The following is a 14,934-nucleotide window of genomic DNA, read 5'->3' as shown; positions in this document are numbered from 1 at the left end:
CCTCAGAAAATCCCAGCGCAGATGGTTACATATTCAAGTTAATTCCTAAGAGAACCAAAAAAATATGTGTATTATATAGTTTCTGAAGGTGATCTATCTGCTAAATTCTAACACATTCTGACATGATCGCTAATGAAAATAAACAACATAGATTGATCTTCTAAACTACAGGCTCCAGAGATTTAATGATATGGAGAGTTACAAAGCGGTGTAGCTGTTATCTTACATTTATGGGGAGTTGCTTCAGCAGCTGTTATTTAGAAAACTATCTGTGAGAACAGACTAGAAACATGGGACACTTTTCTTTGAAGCTAAACCTAGTTATATCTGCATATCTTTAATAAAATTGTTTTTTAAATGAAATGGAATAGGCTAAACAGATTGCCTCTGTTATACATTCTCTTCTAAGCAACAGTCAAATTCATTCTTTTTCTTGGTATACGAAAATATGGTCTCTGAATGCATTTATTTACTTTTAATTAAAAATGTCTCTATTCTATTATATGGTAAATACTGTCCATACTAACAAAACAATGACACTGTCTTTCAATTGATCAAAGTTTGCTACAAAAATCCATGTGTCTTTTTTTATTTTTTTCATATCATACTCATATGTTGACATGATAGGGGATGTAGGATGCAAAAATTAATTTAATAGGCATTATTAAATAATTTAATACATATACAGAATCTTAGATAAATGGTTACAATTATAGATGAACACTAAATGTGGGCACAGGGATATTCTGTGCCCTTAGACAATGTGTCTGCACTCATTTCTGGTAACAAACTTGCTTTCTGTGAATCTTTAAATACCCAATTCCAAATCTTCCACCTCCTAGAAAAGGGCTTTTACTTTTTGAATTTTCTCCACTGAGTTTTTTCTAGCTGTTTTCCAGTTGCTGCTCCTTCTTTCAGTTGTTCTATTTCAGTTTCTTATCTAAGTTCTTGATATTTTTGTCTCTCTCAAGGTCTCCAGAAGTTGACTGAGAGATAACATCTTGTGCTGAGCTCTGTGGGGCAGGAGTAGGTGCCAAATATTGTGGGCTCTTGTTACTTCTTGCTTCCTGTTTTGCAGCTTTTTTAGCCTCATGTTTCCCTTGATTTTTAAGAGCTGTTTTTGATAATGGCTTATCATTTCCTGGTTGCGGTTTCATATTCTGTGATGGTTACTCCTCACGCAGTTTGGGATTGGTTTGGTTTATTTATTAAAGCTGGGGTCTATAGCAATTAAAGTTTTAGGCTCTTCACTGGGTACTTTTGTTAGAAATATTCAATCTAAAAATGACTGCCCAGAAAGCTGCCATAATTTTGTATTTGGTGGCACATCATGCTTGTACAAGACAGAGCCAGTATAATGCCATATCTTGTACTGGTTATGACCACGTAACCTGCGAGCACATGTGGCTGTAAAAATATGCTCACCATCTAGGCATCAAGAATCAGAGGTCACTGGTTTAGAAATAAGTTTTTAGCATCCCACACTTGCATGTGTCCCCTCAGATTTCCAAATCCAGCTAGTACTAATATATGTCCATGAGGGTTCTAGTAGGCTGCATTACGAGGACAAGTTCCAAGTCAAACACAGGATCACATTTCAAGTGGAAAACTGTCACTCTGGCAGACATAAAGCCATAAACAGCACAAAACTCAATAGAACTAGAATCCCAAACTGCATCATAAATGGGGCCGTTTTTTGGTAATTGCACTACAGCACTTTGTTGCAATGTAGTGTAGCGTTTGTTACCCATAGTAGGAAGCTCCGGTCTTGTCATCATCTGTAGGAGTTATTACCAACACAGCTATTTTATTCCATAGCATTGTAACCGTATCTGCCTTAAAGAAACTTTTTATTAGCTACAGCTGCATGAGGTTAATCTAAGTTGGGGTATGGATATACTTTAACAAATGAAGGTGTACCCTTACTTCCTGGAACATGGACAGCCGCCTTGTATGGGTGGGGTCCAGGTGATAACACAAAATCATTAATTTTTGAAAATGCAATTTACTTGCAATTGTATTGAAATTGTTGTTTTCAAAGAAATGAACTTCATTGTTAATATTTCCGGCACAAATAGTTTCATCTTCTGACCAGGATGGACACCAATTTTGCACTTCTTTCTGGAAGAAAGACTTCAAATATGTCCCAGTTTTTACATCACAAAGTTGTAGGTTGGGAATCCCAGCTGTGCCATCAGTGTAAGGCAGCTACGTTGCCAGGACAAAGTTATTTGGCAAGAACTCAAGGCAAACTGCCTGTGGGAGGTCAAAGGACTGCAGTAGTCCTTTGTTGGTGACATTGGTAATATTTATTTTTCCTCCGTTGCCCCAGGCAAACAAGGTCCCATCCTTGCTAATGGTGTAGACTGCAATTTTTCCCAGATTGCCTTGGAAACACTGTGCTTTCTGTAAAACGAGGCAGACAAATCCTTGGACTGTCATGAGCAGCATGGATGACACCATGTTTTCCCAGAAAGAGCTGCACACATTTATTTTAAAAACTATTTATAAAAGAATAAATAAAACTAAGCAAAATGTGGTCTCTTCTGATGAATTTGACAGCTTCCCTGAAGGAGAAATATCCTTTCTCCATACGGGATCCAGATATTCAATTGTAATAAGAAAGTGAATATGACATAATTAAGGGCTTGCTATTATGATGTCAGGCTAAATCCTGGGCTAAAGTTCTGATACTGTAACGTGTGTAGACTCTCTAATCCTCTGTTTCTGCATCTTTACAATGATAATGATATAACTAACTCTAAAGGTTATTGTGATGAATAAATGGAATCATGCCTTAATGTAGCACTTAGCATAGGATGATCACTGAATAGGGTTTGCTATTATTTGCAATAGGGATAACAAGATGGCTGAAATATTTTCATTATAAAATAGGCCTCATCGTTTAGGGTTCTAGGTAGAGAAAGACTAAGATTTCCCCAGAAACCTTAGCACAAAAGAATTCCAGATTCATTCTCTCAGAAATCTGAAACTTGTATAGCTCACGCTCATCTCCAGGTCTGCATTGGCCACATGAGGCTCACTTCGTTACTTGTAATGGTGCTATTAATATTTTGGTCTTTCTCGAGTCAATATTCATTGCTCTTAGTAAAGAAGACATTAAACAAAAACAAAACAAAAATGCCAATTTAGAGAATGCTATCTGCATTTTATTGTAAAGAAAGCTATGCCCAGAGCATTCTAGCTTACGGAGACCAAAACAAAAGATAATAGAAGGCATGGCCTGCATCAGGGATGCATTCAGTGCGTATCAATTAGGTTAGTGGGATGCAGTGCCTATACTGTCCTGAGCATGGGACCAGGTATCGGATAGCTGTTACTCATTTTAATCCCAGAGGAAGATTCTGGTGTTCTTTAAACAAATACTGGCAATGATGCAATTTGGAGAGGTCAAAACTATGGAGGACAAAGGTCACACAATGTCAGAAAATATCCTAACCTGTCTTTCTCTGACTACAGAGACCAAGCCATATATCTTCTATACCGAGTTGCCTGCAAATTGTCTCAAAATGGTAACGGAGAGTTTTCTTTAGATGGGAGAACTCTCCATCTAAAAGTTGGAAAAGTTTTAGAGCAAAAGAGGACATATTACTTATTGCAATAGTAACATTACACTTTCTGAAAAATTGGAAAGAAACAACCTTTAAGTCAAAATGACTAAGGTCCCTTATTATATTTGGAAATATCATGTTTATTAGTTCCCCTAAGTATAAATGTGTGTATTTAAATAAAGTAAATATGCCATTTTTTGGAAATCAAAAGTTATCAAATATTGGCAGCTGTGTACAATTAAAGTAAAAACAGATTGGAGAATCACTTTTATCTTTGTTAATTTGATAGACATTTTAAAATATTTCAAAATAAAATTACACACGGGTTTTAATACTTGTCAATACTTATTTGATATACTTGAAAATGTGATGATATTCTTTTAGCAAATGATAATAGGATAACATTTTTCATAAAATTTAATTAAAACTTTACCTTTTTATCCTAAAGGATTTTGCCTCTTTTATGCATACATGTCTCTGCATATGTAAGCTAAAGATTTAAGGAAAATTGCCACAAGTTAAATAATATTTAGGGATAGAGGAATGTTCAACAAGGACTTGTTAGTAGTTACAGGAGATAAGATGAAAAGTGTTAGGATGCATGTTGATAAAAAATTATCATTTTTACCACATTAAGATATTCTCTTTTCCCCAAATTGCTTTAATGTCTTAAAACATAGATGGAAAAAAATATAGATGGAAAAATTGAAGAAAATTACCAGTATTAAAAAACAAATATATATTTTAATATATTTTTCTTATATATATTTTATATATTTTAATGCATATTTTATATATATTTTTAAATATTTTATATATATTTATATATACTAATAATAAAAGTTATTACTAAAATGTATGACTCAAATGAATAAAAAATTGTTATGCTTATAAGTTTTTCAAGCAAAATGTCATAAGCTGAAAATATGTGCTCTATAGTATAATTAAATTACTTTTGTCAGCAATAGTTGCAGCAGTAGTAGTAGTAATAGTATTGATGATATTAGTCTTATCTTCTAGTCAGTAGGGCAAGAGAGGTAATGATATCCAATTTTACTCCTGTTTATTTTAAACTAAAAGACAGTGTAGGAAATCTGCCTGGATTTATTGTGTCTCTTTATATTTGTGAAAATCTCACAACAGGAATATGCTCTGTGGCACTTTATCCCCTTAATTGATCACTTCTTTGGCAGTAGCAAATGTTTACTTATCTTCAAACTTGATGTGTCCTTTCTGCTAGATAGAACATTGTGCTCAGAGCTGGATAAAGAATTTGACATGTAAACAATCTATTTGCATCAGCTCTTCCTAATCTAACGTGGAATTTAACTCTCCTGCAGTCTTGCTCTTAAAATACTATTGACTTTCTCAATGGGCTGGTGATAGCAGGGGAAAATGTCCCTGTACCCAACAAGTGAATCAAGTGCTCAAGAGTTGTTGGTATTCTAATAGTTCCTCCAAACCTTTGAGCTAATGAAAATCATTCTATAAAGGGCCCGAGTTACGATTCTTTACCGATTCTTAACTTAGATATTAATTTTCAAATGTAGCAAGGTAGGAACTAGTGATTCAGTCATAGCTTCAGGATATGAAGATGCTTCATTTAGCAAATAATAATATTTAGATATATAACTACAAATATTTGATGAGACTAGACATAAAAAATAAACCACAGACCTTTTAACCTTAATAACATTTTCTTAAATTTGCGGCACAAATGCGTTTTAGGATCTATCAGCGTCATTTTACTTTGCTCATTAATTGGATAGAATTAAATCTTGAGAATCAAAATATATTTCTTAGATTTATATTCACAAAAAGCTGAAACAAGTTTGTTCATCCCAGCAACTTTTCATTACAGATCTCTAAATGAAATGCAGCCCCTTACATTTTCTTGGAGTCTCCTTTCAGATACCTCATTGACAGAAAATTACCATAGTACTTCCTAGTACATAGTAATTCCACAAAGGCCACTTATAATAATGTGTAGTGACAAGTTTAAACCAGCAACTGAATGATGCTATTAGTGGGATATAAAATATGGAAGAAACATTCATACAATTCAGGACAGAGTAAGATGGGCCTGGTGTTTATCTGAAGGGCTTATTATGAGAATTGCTAAAAGGACTTTTAAAAATGCAAATTAACATAATGAAATTATATGAGATCACCCTTCATCTTTGACTGACAGTCATGATATCCACAGAATAAATAGAGAGAGTTTTAACTGGGAGGGACTCATATAATTGTAAACAAAGACATCTAATTTAGGTCATAATTGGTCCAATAGCATAATAACGTTCAAAATTTCTCAGGATTATTTCAGTTAGAACATGTTATAACTCTAAGAAACATAATATAAATAGTCCACAAATCTCCATTGCACACAATGCAGAGGATAGTTCTAAAATTTGATATGCACAAATAAAAGTATGATTATGATCTAAATGAAGAACTCATTCTAATAAAAAAGCAAATTAAAATGTTGTGCTACAGAAGATAATCCATCCCAATGGTGTGTACTTCAAAACCTTTATTATAGTATATATTGGTTTTGGGCACTCTAAAGTAATGTATTGAGTATCTTATCTGCATTCTAAGCACTGGGGATACAGAGATGTATATATGTATTCCAGCAGCCCACAGCTCAAAGCAAACCAGCCATTATAATTCATAAGCAGCTTACCTATATTATGCATGGGGTGTTGTCAGACCACAAAGGTTGATCATCAAACTCAGAGAGAGAAATAATTCTGAGTTTATACGAAAACTAAGCCAAGTCAGAAAAATAAGAATAAGATCTAAAGTGGAAACATACTTTTAACAGAGAAGAATAGCATATGTATTATATTTGTTCAAATTTTTCATCTTCTTCTAATAGACTCTTGAGGTCAGGAATTTTGTCATTTTCATTTTTATGTCTGACTTTGCAAAATTCTTGCACACAGGTGTTCAATCAAGATTAAGTGAAGTAAATGTTAAATAAATCCATCTGATTAGTCACTGAATGTACACATATGCAAAAACTAAAGATATACACTTAATAAGACATACATTGAATGCACAATAATTAGCAAATAGAGTCAGAAGAGATTGAAGCCAAATTAAAAAAAAAAAAAGAAATGAAGCCAAAAAGAAGTATACCATGTTAAATAAAACTGACTTATTAGAGGAGATGTTGACATATATCAAAAATAGGAGTTTGGAGGAACATCACAGACTATTTGAGTTAAAATGAAAGGAGAGAGAAAGAGAAGTAAAATCACAATGTAAGACTAATCTGGAGGGACTGAACACTTTATTCCTGCTATTGATGAGGAACCTGCGATAGTATTATAACGATGTTGAGAAATTTTGAAGAATACAGAAAGAGATGATGAGTCTCAGAAGCATGATGGACCACTGTCATTAACATGTAAGAAAAGTAACTAGAAAGCAGAATAAAGCATAATGAGTTACCCTCCTGGAAAGCAGAAATATAAGGGATTCCTCTGCCTACAGCTTGGGATAAATGCTGTAATAAAAGGAAACAAGAGAGAAAACATAATTAATTCCTCAGCTCCCATTTCATTTCTATTTTGTCCAGAAGAATACTCATAAAGCTGTAAAAGAGATAAATGGTATTTGGTGGAGCTTGAGTCCTAAAAAGACTAGACGGCCTTAAGAAAGACACATGGATTTAAATATACTGACTTGGGCAAATTACATTCCCACAGTAATGTAATGCAGAGATAAGATACCTAAACTTACCACAGTGAACTAAGAGGTCAATAGGGAATGAGATAGCTAAAGTAACACTGGAGATGAAGAAAAATAACTCTGATAAGACAGAGTGTAACTCCCAAAAGACAAATTTTGAGATTTCCATTATTCTCAAGAATTCAGTGATACAAAATTTAAAATATTCTTCTATTTAGAAAGGGTTGCAAATATGAAGGGAGGCCAACTTGTTTTACCTGGAGGAGGTCATAGAAAACTAATTTATTATTTGGTTCCTTCATCCATTTGTTTCTCTGCTCAGCAATGTGTATTCATAAACATCAATAATGTTTATTGATGGCTTTCCATGTGCTGGCAAGAGCAAGGAAGTAAGGTCCTCAAAAAACAAAATTATGATTCATCTGAATTATGACATTGGGCTCAAGCAATCTACTGTAAGCATGCAGGAAAGAGGGGGGGCACACTTTAAAAAAAAAAAAGAGTTTTCACAACACACATTTGTTCCCAAAGGGCCAATGTTACATTAAAAAAAATTTAAAACCCTCTTCATGTTACAGGCACTTGAGATGATTGTTTGAAACGTAGCCTAAAGAACAGGAAGAAGTTTTCAGAGGACTGATAAGATAGAGGGCTAGCATGTGACAAAGAGAATAAAAACAGGATGAAGGAAGCGGAGGCAAAATTTTGATTCATTTAGAATTGAGAACAGTACATAATCCTTCACTAAATAATCTATCCAGAAGCTAGAAACTAAATATTGATGATTTCTTGGCGATCGTATAATATTCAAGTTCAAATGATTCTCCATATTATATTTAAACCTAGAATCATAATACTCTGTTAAAGTTTTATCATCCTTTATCAGTCTCATGTTTAAAAATTTATTTGGAGAGAACACTGACAGTAAATAAAATAATTAATTTTAAATTTAATAAAAAATTAATTCAGATTTATATAATCTTGAGAAGATATAATCAAGAGATCAAAATTTCTATAATTTTGAAAATGGTTTGAGAACAAATACTTGTACAAATTTCCTGTATGACAATGGATTCAAACAATATAAAAGCTGTTCCGCTAAAACAGACAGACTAATAGACTCCTATTAATTTTTAAGTGTTAGATAGGCTTCAGAGAGAGATTGTGAAACTTTCATCACAGGGGATTTTTTATGATAGTAGAGCTCTCTTTTGGATATTTTAGAGACTCACCTCGCCATCCATGATTCAGACAGTATCTAATATGATATCGGCATGGGTTCCTCTTCCATTCCGATGGTCTTTGAAAATTTCCACTTGTGCGTTATAATAGTTTCTGTCTCCTACAGCTATTGAAATAGCTTCTCCATTGGCAAGTAATATTTTGCACAATTTAATTTTATGATGGCAATTAGTGCTTTATTGTTTCTTTTGTTAAATAGTCACTTTTATCCTTTTGATATTAGTTATGCTGGGTTATTTAAAAAAATAAATATCTATATATTCATTTTAAGTATTTTCTAATGTACATCCTATGCTATTTCTGAGTTCTATTATTAAATATAATGAATAATATTTTCACAAATATAAGAGATAATCTTTTCTTATTATCAATATCATAAAAACACAACTAGAAACATTTTCCTCTCTTTTTAACACTATCTTTACTAAATCAAGCCGAAGTCATTTAGAAATGTGATTTTTTTAAAAATCATAAACTAGATTTCGCAATTACTCATTCTATTAAATGCATTAATTACTAAAAAATTCTTATGGTTGATTTTCATGAAATAGAAACATGTTTTAACCTACTTAGATTTATGTTGCTTACCCAGTAAATATTTAGAGCAGTTCAGGGAGATTTGGCAGCTTTATGACACAGCCTTTTATCTTCCTACTCAACTATCTTTAACTAAAAGAAACAAAAATCCAAACCAGCTGATTTTGTCTTCCTTTGAAATGACTTCTTGAGTTCTAACTAACAATGTCTGCTTACATCTCAATGGCAATAATACAGCACAGGCCTCCCTTAGTTGCAAGAAAAGTTGAGAGATCAAGAAACTTATCCAACACACTGCCTCCCACTAAAGTGGCTTGTGTTAATAAGAAGGAAGAAAAGGAACATCATTTATACAAATACTTGTCTGCCATTGAATTTAAGGGACTCCAAATTTCAAGGAAAACAAGAGTATGTGAAGTTAATATCTTGAGAGAGAGGCTAGAAGAAAGTGTTCTCTTACAGGAAAGCTGTCTTCTATCTAATACTTATAGCCATTGTAGTCTACTGCTCTCTAATTCGTAGTATTTTGTTCAATAAGAAAGAATGGCAAAAAAATCTTCAGGAAAACAAGCATAAACATTCATCGAGAATATTCATTGATTAAAGTATAGTTCAGTGTATAAATAAAATGAATACATGAAAAAAAAATGACATAATGTCTTTGCACGCAACAGCTTCACCCAGAAAAAAGTGACAAAAGAACACACACAAATAATCATAGCACAGCGATAAGTATAAACAGAAGTACCTATAACATTCATTGGAATTTAAAAAAAGAATTTACTCATTAACATGGGAGGAAGGTCAAATAAACTGACTGTAATGTGGGATCAAAGAGTATAAGGACTTCTCAAATGGTTCAAGTTTTACAGAGAATGTGGTTGTCAGAAACCATTCATTTTTTTAAAGATTTTTTTATTAAATTTATTGGGGTGACATTGGTTAGTAAAATTATGTAAGTTTCAAGTGTACATTTCTATAATACATCAACTATATATTTCTTGTGTATTCACCACCTAGAGTCAATTCTCCTTCTATCACCACATATTTGACCCTCTTTTCCCTCTTTTCCCACTCTTTCTCCACCTTAACCCTCTAGTAACTACTAAACTGTTGTCAGTGACTCTGAGTTTTTGTTTCTTTGTTTGCCCGATTCATTTGTTGTTTTAAGTTGTATATCCCACATGTGAGTGAAGTCATATGGTTCTTGACTTTTTCTGATTTATTTCACATACCAGGATAATCTCAAGATCATGTTGTCACAAATGGCAGTATTTCATCTATTCTAATGGCTGAGTAATATTCCGTTGTATAGATGTACCACATCTTCTTTACCCTATCAAAAGACACTTTGGTTGTTCCCTGGTCTTGACCACAGTGAATAACACTGCAATGAACATAGGGTTATATATATATATCTTTATGGATAAATGTTTTCTAATTTTGGGGGGTAGATACCCAGAAGAGGGATTGCTAGGTCATATAGGAATTCTATTCTTATTTTTTGAGGCACTTCCATACTGTTTTCCATAGTGGCTATACCAATTTACATTCCCACCAATAGTGTATGAGGGTTTCTTTTTCTCCACCGCCTTTCCAACAATGGTTATTTGTCTTGTTGATAATAGCCATTCTGACAGGTGTGAGGTGGTATCTCATTGTGGTTTTGATTTGCATTTCCCTGATACCCAGTGAGGTTGAGCAACTGCCCCCCCACCCTCATATATCTGTTGGTTGTATGGCTTCTTGGGAGAAATGTCTGTTCAGGTCCTCTGCCAATTTCTTAATGGAATTGTTTCTTTTTGTTGTTGTTGAGTTGTATGTATTCTTTATATATTTTGGATATTAGCACCTTATCAGGGTGTTGTTTGCAAATATCTCCTCCTATTCGGTAGGTTGCCTCTTTGTTTTTGTTGATGGTTTCTTTTGCTGTGCAGGAGCTTTTTGGTTTAATATAGTCCATTCATTTAATTTTGTTTTTACTTTCCTTGCTTTGAGGTCAAATTCATAAAATCCTCTCTTGAACCCAAGGACAATAGTTTAATACCTATGCTTTATTCTTTTCAGTTTATCATTTCAGGTCTTATGGTAAGGTCTTTGATCCATTTTGAGTTAATTTTGGTATATTGTGACAGATAGCAGTCCAGTTTCATTCTTTTGCCTGTGGCTTTCCAATTTCCCTAGCACCATTTATTGAAGAGGATGTCTTTTCTCCATTGCATGTTTTTGGCTCCTTTGTCAAAAATTATCTGCCCATATATATGTGGGTTTATTTCTGGGTTCTCAATTCTATTACATTGGTCTGTGTGTCTGGTTTTTTGCCCATACAATGCTGTTTTGATTATTGTCACTTTGTAGTGCAAATTGAAATCAGGGAGTGTGAAACTTCCAGCATTGCTCTGTTTTCCTAGGATTGCTTTGGCTATTTGGGGACGTTTGTGATTTCATGCAAATCTGATACTTTGTTGTCATTGTTGTTATTCTATTTATTTTTTAAAAATGTCATTGGGATTTTAATGGGGATTGCATTAAATTTGTATATTCCTTTGGGTAATATGGCCATTTCAACTATGCTGATTTTTCCAATCCATGAACATTAAATATCTTTCCATTTCTTTTTATATTCTTCAATTTCTGTTAATAATAACTTATAGTTTTAAGTATATTAGTTCTTCACATCCTTTGTTAAGTTTATTTCTAGGTCTTTTATTTTTTTGTTGTTGCAATTCTTAACTGTTTAATATATTCATAGGCTCAGATATATATGTAAGCCCGACTGAAACAAGAAAAACTGCCCAGATAAGGCCAGCTCAACTGCTAAATAACAGAATCATGAGTTAAACAAATGGTTGTTATTTTAAACCACTAAGATTTGAAGTGTTTTGTCATGCAGCAATGGCTAACTGATACATATGGTCAATATTCTCCTGGTGGGGGAATAAGGTTACCTTAGTTTATCACACAGGCAATCTAAATGCATTCCTACCCTATATGAAATAGGTTTAATTGACAGATTATTCAATTGTAAAATAAATTTATTTTTCACCAAAATGTATTATATATGTCCAAGGTTTCAGTCGTGCTTCTTTAAGGTCTAATTTAAAATGAATATACATTGTCATTTTAGTTTCCAGTGTGTTCTGGAATTTTGCTTCTGACATATGGACACCAGCTGGCTTTTTTGGTTGCCCAGTTTACTTTTGTAATAATCATTATAAAACTAACTCTGGTTATAAGTCATTTTACATTAGAATGCTACACAATTGTCTAAAACATCAAAGGGAGTAAAGGAATTTTTCTGCATAAAACATTGTGTATATTTTTAGATAAATTTAGTATAATTCCAGATTGAGAAGCTTTGTAACATTTCACATGCCTTTCTGTGCAGACTCTGTATGTGTGAGTGTGTGTGTGTGTGTGTGTATGTGTGTGTGTATCAAATAATGAATGGTAGTATAAAGCAAATTGCCTTTCTTATGGTCCAATATTAATTAAAACCAAATGTCCCTTCCACAACTCAGCTAATGTACTTTAATTAGTCTGTCTTGTGCAGATGTGACAAAAAAGAGCATGCGACTATTAAGGGGGAAAAATACACATTGTACAATAATTGTCCAGGATATGAAATACGGTTGCTTTTCCCCTGTAACTTGAATACTTACCAAATAATTTTCTCTACATCATTTAAATAAGTAATGTAATATTACAGGAACAAAATAATGTAAATTATTTATTCACAATAATTTATACTTAGAATTATCTTTTTTTTTAAAGTTTAACTGAAACATGTTTATTTCAATTTAACTTCCTTTCATATTCTTTTTTTTTAAGTTTAAAAAGATTTTTATTAAAATATAGCTAAGACAGAGTACTATATTAGTTTCAGGCGTGCAGCATAGTTATTCAACATTTATATACCTAAAGACGTGATCGCCATGATAAGTCCAGCAACCACCTGGCACTATACCACGCTATCACAATATTATTGACTGTATTCCCTATGCTGTCTGTTACATCCTCAGGACTTGTTTTATACCTTTCATATTCTTAAACAATGCAAAACCACAATAGATTTTAAACATTTTTTACTGGCATAAATTTTAAACATAAAAAAATGGTTTTATTTTTACAGAAGAAAGAGCCTTGGTAGCAGTCATAATTAACTTTGAATGCTAACCTTTTCCATTCAAATTTGGGCAAAATTTGTACCTCACTAAGATTAATTTTCTTCATCTATCAGATTGAGATAAAGATAACTACAAGGGTGGTGGATAGAAAGTGGCTGAAAAGATTAAGAGATAACATGTATTAAGTGGCCAGGTCACAGATGATCTTTCTTATCGTGTTCAAGTATTAGGAAACAGAAATAAAATCAATTAAAATCAATTAAAATTTTCAGATATGAATTGTTTCTTGATCTCTCTCTTTTAACTTCATCTGTGTTTTAAATTATTTACAAGAGAACACTTTCCCCCCTTAGAATATTGATATTGTATGATAAATATTTGGGGACCTCATTCAGTAAAATGATGATATATCTGAAAAAGAAACTCTCTTAATAAAATAGAAGTGTTTCGAACCATTGTCTCCCAGAGACTGTGTTCTCTGCTGAAAGGAAGAAGCTGATTTTCCCAAAAGTGATGACGGAAAGGATAACTGAAAGGAGGAAATGAAGCAGAGACCACTTTTCAGCCCAATTTTGGTGGTAGTTTTTCTGCAGCTCTGTTCCAACAGACAGTTTTATAGAATTCTAAGAGTCAGGTGTTATCTGCAGTAGGGACCCTTTGATTCTGACATTACCTCCTGTGGTGGCATCAGAGGAAGTGGCTCCCCTAATGAATCACATCTTCATTGTTATAGGAAGTAGGATTGGGCCCTGACTTAGGATCTGGTTTTTGGCCCTCAGCATTTCCATCAGTTTTGTAGTCACTTAATTCCCTGTACTAAATGTCTTTCTTGTGAACACACCTAGAGAGTTTTCTATCACTTAAATTAAACCCTGACTGGTACAGCTTTAAAATATTTTTGATAAAGCAATACATTTCTCCAACGTAGTGGGACTGTAGGAAAGAAATACTGATAGACAGATTAGATTCAGATTATAGGTCTTCTTAAATTCCTTGGTAGGGAACTGGAATTCATGCTACAATTCATGAGATGCCATGAGAGCCTTTGAGCAGAGAATGAGCATGATCAATAACTATTTTAAAGAGATGATTCTGGAACATGTGCATGGAGTAAATGGACGGATGAAGACAGGAAGCAAGTGGTTTGATCTGATGGAAGCGGTTGGAGCCAGCATCAATTACAACATGGAATAAGAAACAATCCTCTGAAATAATGCCCCTTTCATAAACAATAGGCATAAAATTGTTTTCAGTACTATTAGAAAGGTAACCAAGTCCCCATTTTATATATATATACATATATATGTATATATATATGTATATATATAAATATATATGAAATATATATTCATATATATATGAAAAAAATATATATATATTTTCATATTATAGCCAATGGTTGTCACTTTGTTTTTAACACATTAAGGGTACATTTATAACAGGTTTCCCAGCTGATCACATGGGCATGGCAATATGTAAGTGAATGGATATGAGGTGCATATATCAAGTGTCGTTTCTCTGACAGAGAGTTTCTCGCAAATACATCAGCTCTTAAACCTTAAAAACACCAATTGTTTTAATTAAACCTATAGCACACTGGCAGAATAAAAAACAACTTGAACATTTTCCAGTAATAAAACCAAGTATCCATCCTTGCTTAAGCACTCACCACACATTAGTTTGCTTACTTTCCATTTGATCTACAACATTGAAAACAGTCAGATACAGTAAGCCCAAGCTAGGTATGGTCTGATATC

General features: G+C 33.1%; 1 pseudogene across 1 annotated transcript in view; it reads right to left on the bottom strand.

The window, feature by feature from the left end:
* Positions 1-808: 808 nt before the first annotated feature.
* LOC308499736 (eukaryotic translation initiation factor 2A-like) overlaps positions 809-14,934 on the bottom strand; it is a 65,215-nt pseudogene continuing 51,089 nt past the window's right edge. Inside the window, exons 2-3 of the transcript in view lie at positions 2,213-2,479; positions 809-2,038 (exon numbers count right to left, since the gene is read on the bottom strand). The product of the transcript in view is annotated as a eukaryotic translation initiation factor 2A-like (transcript). The remainder of the gene's footprint in view (positions 2,039-2,212; positions 2,480-14,934) is intronic.

This window comes from Rhinolophus hipposideros, assembly GCF_964194185.1.
Source record: "Rhinolophus hipposideros genome assembly, chromosome: 7".
Lineage (NCBI taxonomy): Eukaryota > Metazoa > Chordata > Mammalia > Chiroptera > Rhinolophidae > Rhinolophus > Rhinolophus hipposideros.
The sequence above is the reverse complement of the archived record's forward strand: the minus strand, read 5'-3'. Positions and strand labels throughout refer to the sequence as shown.